The 21543-nt window shown below is 41.0% G+C and overlaps 1 long non-coding RNA gene across 1 annotated transcript; it reads right to left on the reverse strand.

The window, feature by feature from the left end:
* Window positions 1–719: 719 nt before the first annotated feature.
* LOC118500029 lies at window positions 720–18787 on the reverse strand. Its single transcript, XR_004902556.1, has 3 exons — window positions 18777–18787; window positions 11328–11333; window positions 720–802 (listed from the first exon to the last, which is right to left on the reverse strand). It is a non-coding gene; the product is annotated as an uncharacterized LOC118500029 (long non-coding RNA).
* Window positions 18788–21543: the final 2756 nt, after the last annotated feature.

The raw sequence follows: 21543 nt of genomic DNA on the forward strand, positions 1-21543 counted from the left end.
GGAGGGTCTACTTGCCTTCCACCGTATGGCAGCATCCTCACAGCTGCCGAGGGATTACAGGCCATCATCTCTACTACACCCAGGGAACAAGAAACAACCAGGTGCCCCAGAGAAAATAGGCTGAGCTGCTGGCCATCATGGAAGTGTTGGGGAAAGGAAGCCAACCCACATCTGCCGGCAGCAAAAGCGCAATGGAGAGACTAAAAGAAGGCATCACCCACACTAGGGGAGTGATTCAGAAGTGCTCGACTTAAAAGAACCCAAAGCCAGGTCCTAGCTGCCTTGTCAGCTGTCATCGCGGAAGGATTCCATCTGCTTCCATGAGGTCACAGTTCATCTCCCCTGTTCAGATGAAACGTTGTCAAAATGGTAATAGTTTGATTTCTCCTCCCCATGCTCCTCCTGTGGTTCATTAGGCTCTGAACCTACAATCGCTAAAACAGGAAGAGATTTGCAGTAGGTTAGGGTTTATGTATTAGGAACTAACTACCCCAGGTGGTTTTGTTTGTTTGTTTAAGCATTGATTTAAAAGATGCACATCAGAGTTATTTATCTCACAGCAAACTGTAGTTTGCCTCCCAGATACCAGTGTTTCTCTTTGAATATATCTATATTACTCAAATTCTTCTGTGTTTTGTTCTTTGTTTCTCTCATAAGCTAATACAACTCAAGAGTTCTGTTTCTATTGCATGCTGACTGCAGAACACTTTACTAGTAACCATTCCCATGGGCCATACAGTATAGATTCTGCTTAAGGTAACTCCTTTTTTGCTTAGGCATTTGTATGACTATTAGTGCTTTTCTTACAGAATAGAACCAACTGGGGGTGCACGATATACTATTACCAAAAGGACCCCCCACTAGGTTTGCTATGCCCACTACCAGAGGAAAGACATCTCTCAATGCCAGAAATTTGTGAAAAGGAAAGGAAATGTTTATTTAAAGCTATACAGACTTAAAATAGTGACCTAATGTCTTCATTAAAATATCAAAGTCCTTTAGGATACCCACAGACACACACAGTCCTTCCTCCTCCCTCTGCCCTAATCTGGGGTACTGTGTCTCAGGAAAAGAAGTAGAAGTCTGTGATTCAGGCTCCTGGCATCATCAGCTATGTCACCGCCGCGATCTCTAGTTAATCCAAAGCCATGTGGCATCTTCTCATGGCCCACCAGCAAGAGTCCTTTCACCCTTTTTCTTCCAGGCAAAGTCTCTCCTGCTTCCTAAGCCATGTGGCAAAAGGGAGCACCCCAAAAGCACATAGTCCGCACTCTACCAAAGCCACGTGGTTCTCTCCTACTGCCACAGCCACGTGGATCTCCCCTAAAAGACACCAAATAGCTGCTGTGCCTGGGTTTAAATCCCAGCGCCAATCTTCCTTTGCAGCCACATTTCTGGTTCCTCCCACAATTGGCCACAGGTGCCAGAATTCCAGGCAGATGTGACCCTGTGGTGTGGAACCAATCATCTCCAAGCTCTTCTGGACCCCATTCCAAATCCCTATTTGGGGTCCCCCTCTTGGCTGCACCCTGTTACACTTTGAAGTCAATATTAAAAATGCACACATTATAAATACAGAAGAAAACAACTTCCAAACCTCACCAAAAAGGACCCCTGAAATTTGTCCTAAGACTACGTAGGTTTCAGTTCTGTCTTTCCTGTAAGTTAATCCAAACTTCTGGAAGAAAATGACTAACATTGTTTGTGTCTTTTTTATGAATTTATTACTTCATAATAACAAAACTGATTTTATTAAAAAATAAATAAAAATTAAAAAATTAAGTTTGTTTGGACAGCCAGCCACCAGGCTCACTCTTTGCACTTTGTTTATGGCTGCTTTCAAGCTAAAACACCAGAGTTCTGCAGTGGTAACAGGGACCACTTGGCCCCCAAAGCCTAAACTGTCTACTATCTGGCCATTTGCATGCAAAGTTTGCCAAATGCAGCAGCAGCAGGTCAGACAGAAAACCAGACAGATGGTAAAGAAAAATCCTGTGAACTGGATCAGGGTGCCAGTGTTTCCCTTACATGCTCTGAGCGAGGTTTCCAGCAGGGCCTTGGTTAGAAGGAATTTGCAAATGATAACACAGCCAGCCTGTCAATGATCTGTTGGCCATCATGCATACATGCATTGGTAAGTTCTGCACAGATATGCACTCAGGTTAATTCTAAAGTTTTAATACGTAATTCAAGGTGCTACTGTCTAACCTTCTTGATTTTATTTTACTCATCTTTGCATCTTCAGAATATGACTTTAATAAATTGGGAGTCTGATAAATATAATGTCTTCTGCCATTTTTAAATATTCTCAGAGGAAGTAGATAAGTAACTTGTACTCTTTTCAAAATCATCATTTGAGAATGGTTTTATCTGGCTTCTGAAGATTCCTGGACCAGCTATTTTAAGGAACCAGAATGAAAGAAATTTTATTTACAATTTTGTTTTAAAGAATTAACACTGATTTTTTTTCATAGAAGTGTGCTGAATCTCAAGAATGATGACAAGTAGCACCCTGTGATGAAGGGCATGCACAGGAATTCAGGTAATGAACCTGGGAACCGTGGGAGCCCCCTGCCAGAATGTCTAAAATAGATTCACTTGCTCCAGCGTCTGAGTGAGCCACTGCTCTGGGCAGGCTCCTAAACACGGACCAGCTAAAGAAGAGAAAGGCAAATACTGAAAGCCACTCAGGTGGGGTGTGGCTGGAGCAACAGCAAGCCAGGGGTGCACAGGGAGGGCAGAAGCATCTCCAGCTGAGGAGGCCTGTGAGCTTTTATGACAAAACTTTAGTCTTGCATTTTGGAATGAAAGTGTGTGTGTGGATGTGTGTGTGGATGTGTGTGCATGTAAGTATGAATGTATCTCTGTGGGCATACATATGTGTATGTGTGTGCACATATGTGTGTATATGTGTGCATGTCAGTGCATGTGTATAATGGAAATGCAAAGTACAAATACAGAGGAAGGGTTGTCATAGGAATCAGTATTTGTTTGGGTACAGGTGAAAGATTTAGACCCTCAATAGGTTCAACAGTCCTGGATTTTGCTTCTTCTGTGATCAAATGGTTTGCAGGGGCCCCTTTATGGAAACAAAGCAGCAATAAACAGAAAAGGAAAAACAATACATATATAAATATATTTAATATTTTTATGAAAAGTTTGAGTAAGCAGAAACATGCAAATGTTTACATAAAAAGAAATTTGCAATATTTACAGCAAGACAGTCTAATTTATTAGGGGAAATGCTGACTTTGAAACCAGGCAGAGCTCATTCTTACCCATGAATTAGCCTCAGTCCCCTCATTTGTAATTAATCATATGGTTGTTGCAAGAATTAGAGAAGCACTTAGGAGGATATCTCACCACTGTGGCCCTCAATAAGCAAACCACACATATGCCATTGAACTTCTGTTGGATGTTGAATTACATGGAAATGGCCTAACTCTGGGAGGGTCTGCCGCTGGGTGACCATCACCTGGCTTAGCAGATATCTCAGGGGTGGGTATAAGACCCTGTCACTGCCCATTAAGAGCAACAGGCTGCATGTATCCAAACACTGGACAGAGAACACAGAAAGCAGCTCAGGATTTGGGCCCCAGTCAAATCAGGAGGGTGACACCCTCGGGTCAGGTGTACCAAACCCACTGCATTCAGAGTGCAGCAGCGGGTGGTTCTGCGCCTCCCTGGTCAGCTCACTGAGTGTGATGTTGGGTAGTGATTTCTCAACACAACACTGGAAAAGCCCATTAGCACAGAGGAGCATTCATAGTAGATTAGGTGTAATACTCCTAACTGTGTATCTCCATAAATACATGGCTTCTTCCATTCTGAGTGAGGCTGCACAGCTTTTTAATTTAATTGTCCTTATTCTACTCTATATTGCTCAAAAGAAAGTATAATATATTTAAATTTCACCAGAAATATAGTTATAACTATGCAATATTGAAATTTCATTTCCTGCTGATATGGTAGACAGTGTAGGTGCTAGGAAAAATGACTGGACGAAGCGTCTGGAGGCAGTGACGTAAGTGTCATCCAACCATGAACTATTCTACCACATGCCAGTTGCTAATGCTCTCTGGGTCATTGTCCTCACCTATAAAATGTGTTCACGCCATCCACAAAAAGGTTGTAGTCATAATTAAATGAGATAAATTATAAGAACTGTACAAACTGTGTGCTTCAAGTGAATCATACTCTCATTTAACATTTTTTTAAAGAAAGAGATGTTATTGTCACTGCTGACCACCGTCATTACAATGGATTTCTAGTGTGGAAATCGAACCTTTGGTGCACAGTCACCACCCTATGAACTGGGTCATCTTGGACAAAGCATGTTTGACCTTTCTGCACCTCATGTGCAATCCAGATGATTACAGCCTCCTGAGTATTAGAAAGTGTGTGGTTTCATGAAGCACCTACGAAAGCTCACACGAGTCAACTTCATTTCTGATCTCAGCCAAGCCCCATGTTGTGGGACCTTGGAGAAGGACTGAAGCGTGTTGCCAAGAAGGTTCTCTAGGGCAGAAGTGTCAGCTTTTGAATTAATGAAATCACAGTCAGGGATGGTGGATCATAATGAATTCTTGATTCACTCATCCAAAAAGCCCTGTGTGGTTCACAGCAATGGTTTCTTCCCTTTCTGCATCTAGTCACCATGGGCATGAATTTCTCCTTTGCAGTGTGCTGTCTAAGTGCTGGACTGGTACTTTCTTCATGTGTCTGAGTGCTCTTGGACCGGCAGAATGCTTAAAGTATATCTAGTCAATAAATCAAACAATTTCTTCACTGTGTGTGTCAAGGGCTGCACGATGATGGGCCTGATTTACTGCAAATCTGGAGGGATTATTTGGATTTGCATAAAGGCAAAAAATTCTCTCCTGATTTCATGTAGAGTAAGGACTGAGAGCTTCCTAGCATTCAATGTATCTCTCCCAGCAGTCTTTCCCATTGTGTTTACCTAAATTCCTTTTTTCTTTCTAAATGTTTTTTCTCAGAACAGGGTAGCTCAAAGCAATGCTAAACTAGAGAATTTTATAAACACTTTTTAAGTAGTAGCACCTAAGTAGCAGAGGGCACCATGGAGGTAGCTTGGTACAAATTCCATGTTTCTCAGATAAAAACAAAAACAAAAACCAAAAAAAGTTGGTAGGTGGTTTTTTCTTTTTTTTTTTTTTTAGGAAGCTGTCTTTCCCCAGATCACAAAGACAGCAGGTAGCAGCCAGTTCTTTGGCCAGTTCTTTGGATACCCACCCAGCCCAGTGGGATCCTTTGTAACATTGTACAATGTATTTAAGATGTTACTCTGGTTTAACAGAGTGATATACAAATTAGATTCCTCTCCCTGTGTTTTGTCTTAGAGGAGAATCATTTGAATGGCCAACTCAAGTCCTAATTTGGTCTTCTTTTTCCAACGTTGATTCCAACCCAGCCCTACAGCTTGGGCCCCCGTGACTGCAGCTCACACCTGCTTTCCAGACCCAGACTCCTGATCCAAGCTGTCTCACTTTGTTTTTTTGACTTGGCTCCTGAAATTTCTCTGATGTCTGCTGGCTCCTCTGGCTTTTATCTCTAATCCTAGCACCACTCAATCCTGATCTGCAGTCCTCTCTTATTTGAAATTGAATTTATGATTTCCACTTAGTCATTCAGTTTTTAAAGTCTCCCCCTTGAGCTCCCTAGACTGCAGTGAGGATCTGTGTTCCCGAGAGACTGTGGGAGGCTGTGGGAGGAGCGTGCACTCAGGATCCAGGGATCATGCATTGTCTTGGAGTGTCTACCTGGCCTAGAAAACCTCCTTTTTGAAGATAATTACCTGCACCCATGAGGGTGGGTCTTGGCAATCACACTGACAGCACACAGACCCATCTCTCAGCCACAGCGGGGGACATTAGACTTGGGCTCTGCACCCATGTCATGCCAAATGCCAAGTGGATTCTTGTGCTAGCAAATTCATAATGGATATTAGCAGTGCCAGCTGGTGTCTGCTGTGGGTTTAAACCCAGAATGTAGACAGGAAATGTGGGGCAGAGTCAGAGTTCTGAGAGAGAGTGAGGGTGGGGAAGGAGAGAGAGAGGAGAAAGCAGAGACAGAGAGATGGGGAAAGAGGAGGGGAGAGAGATGGGGAGGGGAGAGATAGGAGAAATGGAGGGAGGGATGAAGGGAGGGAGGGAGGGAGGGAGGGAGGAAGGGAGGAAGGAAGGAAGCAAGGAAGGAAAGAAATGGAGGGAATGAATTTTAACATTATACCAGGTTCTGGTTGAGTAATAACTTGGCTGGAACAATCTGTTTACTTTACAAACGTAACTACATTGCTAAGTAAAATGTGAATGCATTTGTGTGCATATATTTGAATATGATGTCTGTATATGATTACATTCATGTACTTATTATATATGTATGCATGTACCCTGCCAATTAAATTCTTCATTTATTCCATGAAAGTATTTATTTTATTGTCCTTATGTCAACATTTTTTAATAAAGAATAAATTTCACAGCCCTAGGCCCTTGTAATAAATGCACATTATTCATGTTTTTTACATTATTATTTTATTTTTTTAATTTTTTGTACTATTTTGGAGCCATATGCTGCTCTTGATCTGCATACCTCTCTCAATAAGACCCAGACAAATTCAGGATGATAATCAACATTCATTACATGTTTTTAATTTTTTTAAAGAAACTGGCTAATTTACATGTTACAAACTTCTACTGAAAATATAAGCTTTGTTTTTCTAAATCCTGGCTCTTCATGGAGCAGTGGTTGGACACCGTCATGTAGTTGACCTTGGAAGTTGTCTGGGTTGCCATCAGAGGGACCTGGTATGGAGGACCGGACGCATCTTGGTCCAGTGCAAGAAGCACCTTCCATAGGTGCTCAGTATCTGGATGGCCTCTGAAATTTTTCCACATCTCTCTCTACATGCTTCCTTGTTCGGCAAATACATTTTCTTGGGACTTTTAAGCACCTTTAGTAAGTCCTAGAGTTAGGCCTTGCCAGTCATTTGTGGACAAGCAGTTGGAAGGAGCCTAGCCCACAGTTTGCTGTGCAAAGCCAGCTTGCCCCTGGGTTACAACACTGAGAATCAGTCAGGTGCCCAGGGAGCAGACCTGGCTTCTCCTCAGGGCCTTCAACCCCACAAAACCCCACTGTCCTTCTGGGCTCCCTCACCTCAGCCAAGGAGCAAAGGAAGAGGCCCTGCCCTGGCATACTGCATAGCACCATGCCTATGATATGCTGTCAAGGGCGATTGAATCCAGCAGTCAAGACACAAAGAGGGAAAACCCAGCTAAATACGGTTATTAAAAATGAGAGAGGCTGCCATGGCTGCTGCCACTTGGAGAAGCTTATGGCCACATTTCCCTTTCAGTACCAGTTGGGGGACAGTTGTTGACTGTAATTTGAAACTCCCTCCCCCGAAGGCCAGGTGTCTGCTCTCCCAACAGAAGCACTACCTCCACTTAATTACTGGTGTGCCCCTGGGGTGGGCCAAACTCTCCATCATCCATGTGGGGGGGATGGGGATCGGTATAAAGTTCCGGCCACAGTTGTCTGGAGATGGTGATTGAATCCAGATTACAGGGGTCTGGGGCACAGCGAGGGATGAATCTCAGTTACTAAAGTAGATGCATAAATGAGTAAATAAATAAAAGAGAATGCTTTCATGGTTTCTAGCTAGTAGGATTCTCTCTAACATTTTTTAAAGTGAAACTATATCATTTATGCTTTCATTAGGCAGGAGTCTGCAGTGTGATATTTCCTTTCCTTGCTATTTGCATATTTCCTAAGAGAGAGCCTCCCATCTAACCATAGATTAGGATTTGGAAAATCAGTAAATGTGCTTTTGAATATTATTTTTCTCTGTGAAAACTGAAGCACTGGTAGCTACTCTTTGTAAGGACTGTGTTTTCCATACCCTATGTTTATAAAATGCACAGATACTTTCTCTAGATGTTTGTCAAAATAAGCTGCTTGCAATATATTTTCTTTCAACATTTCTGTATCAGAATTCTTCAAAGAAAGAAAGATGAATTGGTCATACAGTGTAAAAAAAGCATATATGTTAATGGTAGAGCATATATATTTAGCATAAAATAAGCTACTTTCACTTTTGTCTGAGCCTAATAATTCTAATTTTATTGTATTTTAAATATAATTTAGATATATATGATATACATAATAGATAAAATGCATTTAAATATTTAAAAGATGTATACATGTATATGTGTGTATATATGTATATATACTTTTGGTAGAAAAGAGGTTTCTACGTACTGTCCCAGAGACATAGACAATGGAGACAGCCCCTCAGTGTGTCCCAGAGCCTGTGGGATGGCTAAGTGCTTGAGGTATGTGAGGCAACTCTGGTTCCCTCCTCTATGAAAAGATGGACGGGACCTAGCCCTTCAGCAGGTCCTTTCCTGCATTGTTCCCGAATGCCAAGTCCTCACAAATCAGAGGGCTTCTCTTTCTATGTTAGATCAGCCATTTGCAGGTAGTTATTATCAGTCTAAAATACAGTAAAATGAGAACTGTTGGGCACAGATAAAGCAAAGTACAGGTGCCTTGTGCCAAGTGCTTTTTAAAGTATCTATTTAGTTAACCACCATGTGAATGCCACGTGCAAACTACTGCTTTCTTTGTGCGGTTTGGGATGAACATCCCCTGCCACCAGCTCACTTGTTCATGAGTCAGCATGAATGATATCTACATCTCCCTGCAGATCACTGGGCCTCAATTAACTTAGGTGCTCTGGAGTGAAAAGCATAGCAAACATGGGAAAAACACACACACACAGTCCAGCCTCCCAGAGATCTTTGCAATTTTCAGAGGCTCCTAAAACCAGGTAATTGTAAACACCCAAGCAAGGGTGCCACCTGTTTATTTTTGTTCACACATCATTTCATGAGAACCAATGATATAACAGCTCGGATGCTCTGCCTTCAGGTACAGCAGGAGACATGGAAGCTGGATGAAACGTCCCTGCTCAGCTCTGGAAACATGTCGAGGGACCTCACACTGGCCTCCAGGGGCCAACAAGAGCATGGGTAATTATTCAGATGTTCCTTCCAGGGAGTAGCTTCTTTGCTGGCTGCAAGGCTTGGTGTTTTGGTCTCTGTCTGGAGGATGTCATTCACCATCTCTCCCGTGAAGTTAACCAGAGCCATAATCGATGATGGCTCTCTAAGGACCCCTTTGTCTAAGCAGGATCTGTCTCTCCAGAAAGCCAGTCTTGGGGAACAATCAATTGAAGAGACACAGCAAAACAAGTGAGACCCACTTTTCAATCTGATGCAACCCTTGCAGGAGCCTAGAGCTTAACCCACAGGCTTAGATTACATTTTAGAGACAGAGAGGAACATGAAAGCACAGTGGTATCTTAATGCATTGTTCTAGAGACTGTGGGGACTCCATGAGGTATGTGAACATGTATCTGAGCTTGTAGCTTGTACGTTAATTTCAGCCAATGAAAAATGTAAGTGAGTCTTTCTAAAGACTCTGATCCAACCAGTTGGGAAAACATACATGTTTTCACTTAGCATTTTTAGATGTTTCTAAAGATATTTCCTCATAAGGAAAAGCATTTTTTTTCTTGCAGAATAGCAAGCTGACCTCTATTTCTGGAAGCACATTATTCTAGGGCTTGTATGACCCAGCTTTATCCATTTCCTCTTTACCTCTTTCTCTCTAATACTTCCTTGTCCCCAGTGTTGTTGGCCTTCTGTTGCTCGGCCTTCCAAGACATCTTTTTTTTAAATGATATATATTATTGATTATGTTATTACAGTTGTCCCATTTCCCCCCTTTTTTCCCCTCCACCCTGCACAGCCCCTCCCACCCACATCCCTCCCCCTCCACCCCCGCTTTAGTTCATGTCCATGGGTCATACATATAAGCTCTTTGGCTTCTACATTTCCTATACTATTCTTAACCTCCCCTTGTCTATTTTCTACCTACCATTTATGTGTTTTATTCCCTGTACCTTTTCCCCCTCTCTCCCCCTCCCACTCCCCTGCTGATAACTCTCCATGTGATCTCCATTTCTGTGGTTCTGTTTCAGTTCTAGTTGTTTGCTTAGTTTGTTTATGTTTTAGGTGTGGTTGTTAATAACTATGAGTTTGTTGTCATTTTACTGTTCATATTTTTAATCTTCTTTTTCTTAGATAAATCCCTTTAACATTTTATATAATAAGGGCTTGGTGGTGATGAACTCCTTGAACTTCCATTCTAAATGATAGCTTTGCTGGATAGAGCAATCTGAGATGTAGGTCCTTGCCTTTCATGACTTGGAATACTTCTTTCCAGCCCCTTCTTGCCTGTAAGGTCTCTTTTGAGAAATCAGCTGACAGTCTTATGGGAACTCCTTTGTAGGTAACTGTCTCCTTTTTTCTTGCTGCTTCTAGGATTCGCTTCTTCATTTTTACCTTGGCTAATGTAATTATGATGTGCTTTGGTGTGTTCCTCCTTGGGTCCAACTTCTTTGGGACTCTCTGAGCTTCCTGGACTTCCTAGAAGTCTCTTTCCTTTGCCAGATTGGGAATTTCTCCTTCATTATTTGTTCAAATAAGTTTTCGATTTCTTGCTCTTCCTCTTCTCCTTCTGGTACCCCTATGATTTGGATGTTATAACGTTTACAGTTGTCCTGGAGGTTCCTAAACCTCTCCTCAATATTTTGAATTCTTGTTTCTTCATTCTTTTCTGATTGGATGTTCCTTTCTTCCTTTTGGTTCACACCATTGATCTGAGTTCCAGTTTCCTTCCCATCACTATTGGTTCCCTGTGCATTTTCCTTCATTTCTCTTAGCATAGCCTTCATTTTCTCATCTAATGTGTGACCAAATTCAACCAATTCTGTGAGCATCCTGATCACCAGTGCTTTGAACTGTGTATCTGATAGGTTGGCTATCTCTTTGTCGCTTAGTTGTATTTGCTGTGCAGCTTTGATCTGTTCCTCCATTTGGGCCTTTTTTTTTTTTTTGGTCTTGGCACACCTGCATCCACACAACTGTGGTTCCTTAGAATAAAGTATGTTCTCGGTGGAAGGAATGGATCACAGCTCTTTTCTTTCCAAGGTTTCCACCTGCTGCATTCCTTCCCTCCTGCCTTCCAAGACATCTTGCTCAAGACTGAGCTTTAGCAGTCTGAGGAGAAAGCAACTTGTGCCTCAGTTTGGAAGGCACCAACAGCCACAGAGGCCTCCCAGGATGTGTGGTCAGGCTGCCCTAGGATCTATGGCATGAAACTGCCTCTTGGAAGAGAGGGTTTTAATAAAGTCCTTTTGGTCCCTTGACATCTGGGCTACTTGACAAATAAGGTGTCTAAACAGGTCCCTTCATGTCCTGTCCTCTCAGGTCACCAAAGCAAGACAATATTGATATAGATTCTAAAACAAAATGGTTTTTAAACTTCAAGAAAATGAGGCTTGGACATGTGTGGATGGACTCCACGTGGCTCTGAGTTACAGAAATGCAAATAGCTGGGGACAGTAAGTGTTTACTCTTAGGCATGTGACCTGAACCCATGATGAAGCACTGTGTGACTAAACCTAAATTTCCTGCCAAAATCTAAGCACTTTCTAGTCATGGTGAGAAGAATCCTGCTGGCCCTGCCTGGAACTGGGCCTCAGCATAGGCCCCAAACTGAGACTTTGCTGGAGAGGAATCAATTTTGCATGTGAGAAGCACCTATCACACTGCCCTTTTAATTTGCAAGTGTGGAATGTGCTGGGGAGCAGGGGTCAGGGTGTGTGCAGTGGCTCTGTGCAGAAGCTCAGCCACAACATTGTCCCTAAGTCAGCAAGTGATTTTTCAGTCACTGTATCCCAGCATGTTGCAGGCTCCATTCAACTGGCCAGACAAGTGTCTGTGGTACCTCTTGGGAAATAAAAGCCTTGCAACTAAAGTCAAAGTCACTGTGCATTTCCTATGGGACTGCAAGGGAGGGAGCCAGGAGATAAGATGACCATTTGTTTCTGCTTCCTCGGAGATGAAATGTGTCTACTTAGGAACGCTGTACACTGCCCCGCCCCCACCCCCTTCGGAATCCTTGCACAGGTCAGTGGAGGCAGTGAGACCCTGCAGGGAATGGAGTAATATGAGAGTAATATGACTGCAGCACGAAAAGTGACAGCGCCAAAACCTGAATATGGTGCCTGATGGTGTTCAGTGTTACAGGATGATGTGTCTTGGGAAATAACTCACTTCCTACCTGACAATATAGAGGTGTGTGTGCATGTGCACATGTGTGCATGTATGTACACTGCAGGTAGTTTTTAAAGTATTTAAAAAGTGGTGATTTCTGGATCAACAAAGAAATGCTGCTTCCCAGCACATGGATGCATGCTCAGTACTAAAAACTACCATGTAACTACTGGTTGAAATACATCAGTAGCTGACACCTAGACAACAGATAGATAGACAGTAGATAGATGGATGGATGGATGGAGAGATGGACTTGAGGAGAGTTAGGTATATCAGGGCCATCAGCATTTTGCAATGAGGAAGTGGGTCATTCGGGGTGTGTTCAGATAAGCACCAATGTAAATGTTGAAAAATTCGAATCCTGAGTTCTTTTCCCCCTGCCTCCCCAGTCATCCAAGCTGGATGCTCCAGGTATGTCCCCACCCATGTGGGATCTGTGCACCCTTCTGTTGTAGTTGAACCTTGATTGATATTGGCACATCAATGGGAGAGATTTACCTCCCAGGCCAATTGACTGTGAGGACTGGCTGCAACCACTAAGGAGGATCAGCTGTGAGAGGAACTCCATTCAGCAGCGTGCTCCTCCCAGCCACCTTGTATGGTAAATAAGTCCTCCTGGACACAGTCTTACTGTTCTGGCAAGAAAGGGCGTGGCAATTCCCTCTAGTGGAGAATGCCCTGAGCCCTTCTCCCAAATGGCTTCTTTTGGGAATGGTATGTGTAGCTCATCAATCAATGTCAAAAGGCTATAGCCACACAAAACAAGTATTATCTATAGATAATTGAAGGAACACAGAGATTTGTCATAGGCCAATGTCTGTTAGTCATGCTGATGCCAGAGGGTCTTTAAGATGTATTTAATGAGATAAGAAGTTTACTCCTTATGCCTTGAACTTAAACACTTGGTTTATATCACCAGGGCTATATAAAACAAAGCAGAGCAAGCTTCAAAGGATACAATGTATTTATCATGCCTGGTTCCCATGGGAACCCTTGGTGTTAGAGTGGAGTCATGCTTGCCACCTGCGTTTTTACCTGGTTTTCCAGGGATACTTACTAGCCCCTTTCAGGGCTTGCTCTCATGGGGGTGCAATCTCAGAAACCACACAGAGTGGTCCCCAGCAATCAGCTGTGCAGGGGCCAACCCCACAGAGCAGGACTTACTTCAGCAGGCTTTGGTGTCCTCTGAATCCACCCTTTCAGTGTGCTGCTTTTGGAGGTTGCTGGGTGGTGCTTTGATGTGGTCTGAAACTGTCCACTGGCTGCATAGGCTCTGGGACCTCCTAGGAGGTGCATGCCATGGTCAGTCACTGCCTGTGTTCTGCCCAGGCCACCTGACATGAGCTACAAAGTGATCTGCAGAGGGCTGACACTTGTGCTGGGCTTAGGGGTGCCTAGGTGAAGCCAAGCTGTCAACCAAGGCCAGCTGCAGCTAATGCCAGCACTGGGTCCATTTAGCAAAAGATGTAGAGCTCGCTGAGAGCAGATGCTGTTTGTTTGAGAGATTTTAAGAAAAGTCTGAAGCATGAGCCAAGAGAGGCCATTTGTGTGGAAAAGCCACTGGAAATAGCTTGGGAGGGTCCACAAGTTGGGTGGGGTGGGGTCTCAGGAAATCGCTAGAGCAGGGTGAACAGTGTGAGACACACTGATGGAGACTCAGATATGGTGTCTGCCTGCTGGCTCTGTGGGGACAGGGGTGTCACAGAAAGGGAATAATGACCTTTCCCAGCACTTCTGTCTTTGAGAAAGCTATCTCATCCAGCTCTCACTTTGATGTCAGATAATTCAGTTACTCCTTCAGTGTCCCTGGTTCCTTTCAAGCTGCTGCCCTAGTGATGGAGCTCAGACGGACTGAGTTGAGTAAGTTTGTATGCTGGCCCTTTAAGAAGAACTGCCTGAGAGTCCAGCAGCGTCTGTCTCCCTCAGCTACAATCCCTGCTGAGTTTTACAGTCAGATCTTATGGGGACTTCTCTTTCCTAGCTCTGGAACTCTGGGGTGGGGGGACTAAGGAATGAGTCTGGAATTCCTCTTTCCTTCAGGGGGCCTTCACAGCCTAGATATTCCTTCTATTTTTATGTGCCTCATGTGGGTGTAGGACTGAATCATTTCATGTCTCTGCCCCTCCTACCAGTCTTAATGTGGCTTCTTTTTATTTTAAATATATCCTATTGATTATGTTATTCTGGTTGTCCCATTTTTTCTCCCCTTTATTCCCTTCTGCCCTGTACCTCCCCTCCCACCAGCATTCCCCACCTTAGTTCATGTCCATAAGTCATACATGTAAGTTCTTTGGTTTCTACATGTTCTGTACTGTTCTTAACATCTGTCTATTTTGTAGCTTCTTATTCCCTGTACCTTCCCCCATTCTCCCCCTCCCCCTCCCCACTGATAACCCTCCATGTGATCTCTATTTCTGTGATTCTGTTCCTGTTCTAGTTGTTTGCTTAGTTTGTTTTTGTTTTTGTTTTTTAGGTTCAGTTGTTGATAGTTGTGAGTTTGTTGTCATTTCACTGTTCATAGTTTTGGTCTTTTTCTTAGATAAGTCTCCTTAACATTTCATATAATAAGGGCTTGGTGATGATGAACTCCTTTAACTTGACCTTATCTGGGAAGCACTTTCTCTGACCTTCCATTCTAAATGAAAGCTTTGCTGGATAGAGTAATCTTGGATGTAGGTCTCTGCCTTTTATGACTTTGAATACTTCTTTCCAGCCCTTTCTTGCCTGCAAGTTTTCTTTAGGGAAATCAGCTGACAGTCTTATGGGCACTCCTTTGGAGGTAACTATCTCCATTTCTCTTGCTGCTTTGAAGATTCTCTCCTTATCTTTAATCTTGGGTAATTTAAGTATGATGTGTCTTGGTGTGTGCTTCCTTGGGTCCAACTTCTTTGGGACCCTCAAGACTTCATGGAAGTCTATTTGCTTTGCCAGATTAGGGAAGTTCTACTTCATTATGTTTTCAAATAAGTTTCTAGTTTCTTGCTCTTCTTCTCCTTCGGGCATCCCTGTGATTCAGATGTTGGAACTTTTAAAGTTGTCCCAGAGGTTCCTAGGCCTCTCCTGATTTTTTTAAATTCTTGTTTCCTTATTCTGTTCTGGTTGAATGTTTATTTCTTCTTTCTCCTCCAAACTGTTTATGTGAATACTGGTTTCCTTCCCTTCACTGTTGGTTCCCTGTACATTTTCCTTTATTTCACTTTTAATAGCCTTCACTTCTTCCTCTATTTTGTGACCATACTCAACTGTTTCTGTGAGCATCCTGATTACCATTGTTTTGAACTGTGCATCTGATAGGTTGACTATCTTTTCATTGCTTATTTGTATTTTTTATAGAGCTTTGATCTGTATTTTCATTTAGACCATATTTCCATATTTTTTTGTCTCAGCGCGCCTGTTATGTAATAAGGGGTTGATTGAGTCTTAGGTATTCACCGGGGCCAGGCAACACACATTGCTGTGTTATGGCACTGTATATGGGGGAGGGGTCTGGGAGGGAACGAAGGTGCTTGCTCAGTTCTCCACTGGCTTTCAGTCACTTCCTCCATGACCCACAAGCAAATTGGGCCCTTCTGCTTCTGAGTCCTGTGTGGGTGGTTTTGTGTATATTCCTGGACCCCATGGGTCTCTCCAACTAACTCACTTGTGGGACTGGGAGTTTCTCCTGATGCTGCAACCCCCACAGGTTTTTTTAGTCAGAGGTTTTGAGGCTTTATTTCCCCATGTTGGAGCCCTGGGTTACTCAGTCTGTCTCACTCCCCAGTTGTTCCTCCCAGTTTATCTGCATGCAAATGTGGGTCTTCCCGTTCTGCCAGACAATGCCTTGCCCAGACCTCGAGTCACTGCCTTGCTGTGAGTCCTCTCCATCCTGGCTGCCTCTCTCTGCTCTTCCTACCTGTATGAATGAATGTTTCTTCTTTAACTCCTTGGTTGTTGGACTTCCATACAGTTGATTTACTGGCAGTTCTGATTATTTTTTTATTTTAAGTTTGTCGTTGCCCTTTTGGTTTTGTGAGGAGGCAAAGTGTATCTACCTATACTTCCATTTAGCTGGAAGTCTCAGGGATATGTTCTTAAAAGCTTTCTAGACTGACTCATTTTTTTCCTAGCTTCTTCCTTATATCCTTAGTTGGAGGACTTCCATTTGGCTAGATTTCAGATGGTTCTGAATGATTATTGTTTCATGGTTCAGTTGTAATTTTGGTGTGGATTTGAGTACCACATTTACCTATACCACCATCTTCACCAGAAGTCTATAAAGGACATCTTATATTGTGGGCACCATTTTTGTTCAATATCTGCTCCAATTTTTATAGGTTAAGGTAGCATAAAAAAAAAAAAGAAGGTAGCATAAAAAGGTTTCCCTTAAAAAGAAGCTATTGTTTTACCTTTTTGGTTTTCAGGAAGAATGAAAGAAATCTGACAGGTATCTGTAAGATTTTCATGACATTTAGGCTTTAATAGATATGGACCAGTGTTGTATCCACAATCCCCTGTTTTACAGTGCTGACTGTGCCTTCATGTTGTGATCTCCATTTATAATAATACACAAAGCAAGCATTAGACATTTGCTTAACTTTTAGGAAACTTGGGTTCACAATGTGAAAAACACTGTTATTACAGTGGCAGTGAGCACTTTTCTCAACTATACAAGCCTCTTGCTTTTTAATCTATCAGATGGATATATACCTATGATGAGAATCAAATAAAATAATGTTTGAATGACTTTAAAAAGAGTCTGCGTCACATTATGCTTATGAGTGCTTACTTTTACTGTCTTAAATTTTGAGAGAACTTATTTTAGAACAACAGTGGTCTCTTTACTAGTAGTTTCCTTTTTGGGGAATGATTTTAATGTAGTCAAGAAGAATCTCTACAATTTTATGTTATGTTGATTTCTGAAATGAATTTCAGTTATTGACACTGGAATAGAATTGGAAGAATACAATAAATGCACACTGTTGTTTCAGACTATGGTGTGTGTTTTTTGTAGTTACTAAATGGTATCTGTTTCTCATAATGTCAACTATGTGGAATGAATCCACATACCTGGATCTACATTACTTGTACAGGACTTGAGATGAGAAAGATTCAATAGTTGTTAAACATATTATAAATTATTTAGATAAAGATATATATGCTGAGAACAATTTAGATGACTTTAATAATTTGTTTGCATAGCAGATGTGTTTACAATGTACTTAATTTTTCACTGTTATGAATCATAATGGTCATTTTAGCGAAACATTGCTTTAAATTATCTATTCTGTTACTGTGCATTTTTAAATACACCTTTGTGAAATTAATTTAATGCTATGTAACAATTCTAGGTGCCATAATCATAAAGCTTAGTTTTTTAAAATGAATATGTGTGATTGATGCCTGCATGGAAAGTAAGTTCATTAAGTTTTGCTTAAATACCTAAATTCAGCCTTTTTAACAGGGAGTATTTTGCTTTTGTACTTTTATTCAAATGGTCACTACAAATTATGTTCCTGACATTTTCTTATTCTCTAGATATAAACAGTATATAAATTGATGTCAAGATTTTTAGCTGAATGGTATTATTTCAGTCACCATTGCTATATAACAACTACCACAAAACTTAGTGGCTTGAAGCAACCCCCATTTGCTGCTGACCCTGTGGACTAGGAATTCCGGCAGAACTCAGTGGAGAAGACTAGGACAATGTGACTGGCATTGGAGAATTCAAAATAGCTTCACTCCCAAATCTGGGTCTTGGTGCTGGCTGATAGCTGTGTACCTCCATTCTCCTCTGTGTGTCCTCTCTCTTCACATGGGCTCTCATTTTCCTGGGCCTAGCTGCTCACATGACTTCTCTTTCCAATAGAATAGCCTTTACTTAGTTGAGTTGCTGGGTTCCAAAGAGCAGCAGCAGAAGCTCTAAGGCTACTTTAAGATATAGGCTCAAAAACTCCAGAATGTCATTTCTACCACATTTGATTGGCCAAAGCAAGCCATGAGGCCAGTTAGATTCAAGGGAAATACATTCCACCTCTTGATGTGAGGAGTGGCAAAGTCATAGAGCAAAGGGGTGGGGACTCAGGGAGGCATGATTCATTGGGGACCATTTAAAACAATCTAACACAGTTATGTTAAGTGGGGTTTTTTTTTTTAAGAGTAACTCACTAAAATCAAGAGGATATGACTTCTTGGTCATGATTTGAAAGTTTTAACATTAACAAGAAATAATGTTAATAATAATGATTTCTGAGTTTAATGGTAGTTTGGCCATTTGGTCTTTTTTCCTTAGACAAAGTTTCTTCCTTACTTGAGTGAGAACTTGCTTTTTGTAAATTCAGAAAATACATCATACTTGCTTCAAAAATTTAACAAGATTGTGTCAATAAATATATGACCAAAACTTTAAATGTCTGAATAGTAATTTATATGAATATACAATAATGTATTTAATACCTCCAATATTGGTAAAAATTTATTTATAGTTTTTGCTGTTTTAAGTAACACTGTGATGAACATTTTTAGGTACTCTTTTAGGTACATTTATTTGTAATAAATTCCAAGAAGTATAATTCGAAGATAAAAGATATAAACATTTTTAAATTTAATGTCCTTCAGAAAAGAAGTTGCTCCACTGTTTTCTGGTTTTCATGATTTTGGTGAGAAATCACAGTCATTCAGATCATTGTTTCCCTATATGCAATGTGTCTTTTTGTTCCCTCTAGCTGTTTCCAAGGTTCTTTTTTCCCCCCCCTGTCATTTATCTCCAACAAATTATGGTGTGTCTAGCCAAGGCGTCCTTTGAATTTATCCTGTTTAAAGTTTGTTAAAGTTCTTGAATCTGTAAATTTATGGTTTTCGCCAAATATAGGAAGTTTTTGGCCATCATTTCTTCAAATGCATACTTTTTTCTGTCTCCATCTCCATCTTCTCTTTCTAGGACTCCAGTTACATATATTCTAGATGTTTTCATGATGTTGCATAGGTTCCTGAGGCTCTGGGGTTTTGTTGTTGCTGTTGTTTTTAAAACATTTTAAGGTATTTTTTATTGTTCATTCACAGTTGTCCCCATTTCCCCCCATTACTCTCCCCTGCCCTACCCAGTCCCCCACCTCCCACATTCAATCATCCCCACCCCAACCCTTGTTGTCTTTGTCCATGGGTCCTTTATACATTTTCTTTGATTTGACTCTTCCCCTTCTTTCCCAGGTTATCCCCCTCCTCCCTCCCCTCTGGTCACTGTCAGTTTGTTCTCTTTTTCTCTCTGTTCCTCACATTGGGTCATTTTTATCCTATAGTCAGGTTTATTAACATTTTGTTCTGTCACTTCCATTTTACTTATGAACTCACCCAGTGATTTTCTGATGCCAGTTATTATATTTTTTAATTCTAAATCTTCTTTTTGGTTCTTTTCACTGTATTTATTTACCGGCTGAGATTTCCCACTTTTTGAGGGACAGTCTAGAAGGTAATTGACCTGTACTATTCAAAAAATGCCACTGTCATGAAAGATTCAAAAAACTGTGGAACTGTTCCAGGTTTAAGGACACTATAAAGATGTGACAGCTGAAAGCACCCTATGATCATAGATTGAGTCCTAAGCCAGATATTATTTTTCTTCTGATAAAAAAAGCATTAATTGGTTGAGTGACACAATTTGAATGTCTATAGACTAGATAAGAATGTTATATCAAGGTTAATATCCTGAGTTTGATCATTGTGCCATGATTACATAGGAAAAGTCATTGTTAATAGAAAAATTCACACTGAATTTTTTAAAGAGACATCATATCTGCAATTTACTCCAAAATGCTACAGAAGGCTGGATGGCTCAGTTGATTGCAGTTTTGTCCCATACACCAAAAAAGGTTGTGGGTTTGATTCCCAGTCAGGGCACATACCTAGGTTGTGGGTTCCATCCCTTGATGGGGCACCTGTGGGAGGCAACCAATAGATGTTTTTCTCTCACCTTGATGTTTCTCTCTCTCTCCTTTCCTCTCTAAAATAAAAACAAAATTAAACAAAATTAAACATATCCTTGGGTGAGGATTTAAAAAAAAAAGATAGCTAGAGGTAAAATATATGAATGAAAATCCCTGCCTTGTTGGGATGTGAGTTAAGCATTATAATCCTTCACCTTCACCAAAAACATGACCTTTCCACAGAATGAGCCTAAAATAATTTATTCCATAAAATACTGAAATCTCACTATAATTTTCTTTAAGAAATTGACTTTTTACCAAATTCTTTTCTGTTGTAGTCCAGTCAGGGGGTTTATTTACTGAAGTGCCCAAAGAGCTTTGTTAAATGGTTACTATACTTGAAAGTGGGTGCTATATATTAGTTTTAGTCTCCAAAAAATTCACAGTGTTTAAGTAGAGGATTTTTTTATTTAGATGGAAAAAATGAGAATTTGTTATTTGCAGGCTAATTTGAGGTTTGGGCCACAGAAGGAGACTCACTTTACTTTTTGCCAAATAAAATTAGTTTTTGGCAACAAGATTCAGGGTAATTGACTCTGGAGCTGCTGGCAGTTTAGGTATTGTCTCTATAAATTCTTATAGTTTAGGGGACAGAAAACCCCAACTTTCCCTCTCATAAATTAATCTATTGTAGACACAAACTTTCAAAATTTGTTCAGGGATGCTAATTACTTTCTTCTTCAATTTTTCCATGATGAAGCTATTCTTGGATGTCAGCTAGCAGGATTCAACTTCAGGAGCATGTGAGGCCACCAGAAAATGCTTTATTGTTTTTTCAGTCTTTCTGGGTCACTCAGTATTTGATTATCCAGACTAATTGTGGGCAGGGGGAGCATGAATAATTAGATCTTACAGACAGGCAGTTGTACTTTCTTTTGGCTGAAGACTTCATCCTTCTTCTCAAAATTTATTCCAGGAGAGCTTAACAAGTAGAGTGGTTAGTTTCCTATCTTTGCTCTATTTCCTTTGTCATTTCAAAAATGTATCAACAAATGACAAAATGTCTCCATTCCAATTTCCATTTCCTCTGCTATAAGGAGTATTATTAATAATGAGAAAAAAACCAGAGATTTAGGAAATAAATCCTTGAAAAGGTAGGCTTGCTTATTCCATAACTTTCTCATTATAAAAAGGAAGACAGAACTTGAATCTGAATTTGGCTTCTGGCTTTTCCTTTCCCTGATCATTCTCCAAATGTCTTAAAGGCTATTTTCCTTGTTCTTCCCATTACAGGCTTTTTGGCACCTCAAAAGTAACAATGGAAATAAACATTTAACAGATGGCCCTGGTGATTTCCCTGACGTGCACACATAGTACACAAGGAAAGCATACCTAATGGAGTTAATTAGATCTTATTTTAATTGATTTTATTTCCCTCA

This window comes from Phyllostomus discolor, chromosome 1, assembly GCF_004126475.2.
Source record: "Phyllostomus discolor isolate MPI-MPIP mPhyDis1 chromosome 1, mPhyDis1.pri.v3, whole genome shotgun sequence".
Lineage (NCBI taxonomy): Eukaryota > Metazoa > Chordata > Mammalia > Chiroptera > Phyllostomidae > Phyllostomus > Phyllostomus discolor.